This window comes from Oratosquilla oratoria, chromosome 4, assembly GCF_046742065.1.
Source record: "Oratosquilla oratoria isolate Oo_2021 chromosome 4, ASM4674206v1, whole genome shotgun sequence".
Taxonomy (NCBI): Eukaryota; Metazoa; Arthropoda; class Malacostraca; order Stomatopoda; family Squillidae; genus Oratosquilla; species Oratosquilla oratoria.
The window spans coordinates 47,625,116-47,627,796 of record NC_134780.1 but is presented as its reverse complement, the minus strand read 5'-3'; positions in this window follow the sequence as shown (position 1 = coordinate 47,627,796).

Sequence of the window (2,681 nt, the reverse complement as noted above, 5' to 3'; positions counted from 1 at the left end):
ACGCATCATAAAATACCAAGGAATTACAACAAAGGAAATGAACGTGTAGGCATAATAGACACAAAGGAAATTTCAACAAAGGAACAAGACACCCAAGTGTCATTTTTCACTTTGCCACGTGACACCATGGCACCTTTCGTCACGTCGAGAGGGGGAAGGTGCCAAGGCTTCTGGCACTCAGTGCAACCCGAGACATCGGAGAGTCATTAGCGGCTCAAGAACGTGAACTCGCCTCAGATTTTATTGAATCACTTAGCGTGAGGCAGAACAGAATATATATATATATATATATATATATATATATATATATGCGTAAGTAACCACTAGGAAAAGTAAACTAACGAAGCAGAGAGCTTTCGTATAATTACATCTTCAGTATCTGCACTTAAGATGTAATTATACGAAAGCGCTCTGCTTCGATAGTTTACTTTTCCTAGTGGTTAATTACGCATGTGTGAACACACGCTCCTAGTGTTTTTATTGCATATATATAATGTAGTAGTGAAAAGGTCAACTGAAATAAAAATTCAAACTTTATGAACTGAGGTCATTGACGTCACTATCATATTTAAGTTTGCTTTTAAAGCTAGTAATTCTAAGCCGTTTATTATCTTTATTCTTATCTTTATTGTTATATTGATTCTTTTCTTCTTATTACTATAAATTATGCTATTATGATTTATATCAATGAAATTATTTCGTGTGTGTGTGTGTGTGTGTGTGTGTATTTACCTAGTTGTACCTAGTTGTATTTTACGGGAAGGGGAGCTATGCTCGTGGGTCCCGTCTTCATATCTCATTTTATCTAAACTATTTTTAAATTCATGTATTGTTTTTGCACACACCACTTTCTCATCTAACTTGTTCCAACTGTCTATTACTCTGTGAGGAAAGCTGTTCTTTTTCAAATCTCTTCTATAGCTGTCTTTTTTTATTTTCTTTCCGTGTCCTCTTGTATTTCTGTCATCCCATTTTATCAGATTCTCTCTATCAGTAATTTCTATGCCTTTCATGATTCTGTAAATAGCTATCAAATCTCCTCTCTCTCTTCTTTGCTCTAGTGTCTGTAGTTTAAGTTTTTGTAGTCTCTCTTCATATGATAGTTTTGAGAGTGTTGGTGCCAGTTTTGTGATTGCTCTTTGTATTCTTTCAAGTTTTTTTATACATTTTTTTGTACTTGGTGACCATATCGTTGCTGCATATTCCAATCTTGGTCTTATCAGGGTGATTAGGATTTCCCTCACCATTTCTTCATCCAGGTATGTAAATGCCACTTTGATTGTTCTTATTAAATTATAAGTTTCTCCAAAAATCTTATTTATATGTTTCTCAGGTGACATATTATTCATAACAATGACTCCCAGGTCCTTCTCATTTTCTACTCTTTTTATTCCTTCTTCTCCCAAATTATATGATCCTGTTATTCTGTTTTTGCTTTTTCCAAATTCCATTATACTACACTTTTTTGTATTGAACTCCATCTCCCACTTCCTACTCCATTCTTGTACTTTATTTAGATCTCTCTGTAGTGATTCACAATCTTCTTCAGTTTTCACTCTTTTCAGTAGTTTTGCATCATCTGCAAAGAAGCTCATATAGCTTTCAATTCCTTCATCCATATCATTAATATATATAGCAAACATTATTGGGGCCAGAACTGTTCCCTGCGGGACACCGCTTATTACTTCATTCCATTTTGAGTGCTGATCTCTTATCACTACTCTCATTTTTCTTTCTTGCAAAAAGTCTTCCATCCAATTTAGCAATTTACCTTGTATTCCTCCTTCATATTCTAATTTCTTAAGCAACTTCTTATGTGGTACTTTGTCAAAAGCTTTTTTTAGGTCTAGAAATGCACAATCAGCCCATCCATCTCTTTCTTGTATTATATCTATTAGCCTTGAATAGAAACATATTAAATTGGTGACGCATGATCGTCCTTGTCTGAATCCAAATTGCCTTGGATTTAGTACGTTGTTTTTTTCCAAGTATTTTACCCATCTACTTTTGATAATTCTTTCACAAATTTTTGCTATTGTACTTGTTAGAGAGACTGGTCTATAGTTGGTAGGTTCTTCTTTATTTCCTCCTTTATATATAGGTACTATATTTGCTTTTTTCCAATCTTCTGGAACTTTTCCTTCCTTCTTTTAAGGAACTGCTTATTATGCTATGTATTTTGTCTGCCAGTTCATTCCTGCATTCTTTCAGAATCCAGTTTGCTATTTCATCTGGCCCATGCGATTTTCTGACATCAAAATTACCCAATTGTGTCAATATTTCATTCTTTGTTACTTCTATTTCTTCCATAGGGGGGACTTTTTCTTTCCACTCAATCTCTTCAGGTTGTATATTTTCCCTTGTAAACACTGATTTAAAATGTTTTTTCATAATTTCTGCCATTTCCATTTCCTCAGTGTATTCAACTCCTCCTTGTCTTAATTTCTCCAAGTCTTGTTTGTTTTTCAGTTTATTGTTTACAAATCTGTAGAATAGTTTTGGTTGATCTTTACACTTTTCTATAACATCTTTTTCATATTTTCTTTTTTCCTCTCTGCACTTTTGTACATATTCATTTCTATAACCAGTATATATTTTTTCCATTTTTCAGGTCTTCTGTCTTTTTTCCATCTGGTCCAGGCTTTGTCTCTTTTGTCTTTTAACTCCCTACAACTTTTGTT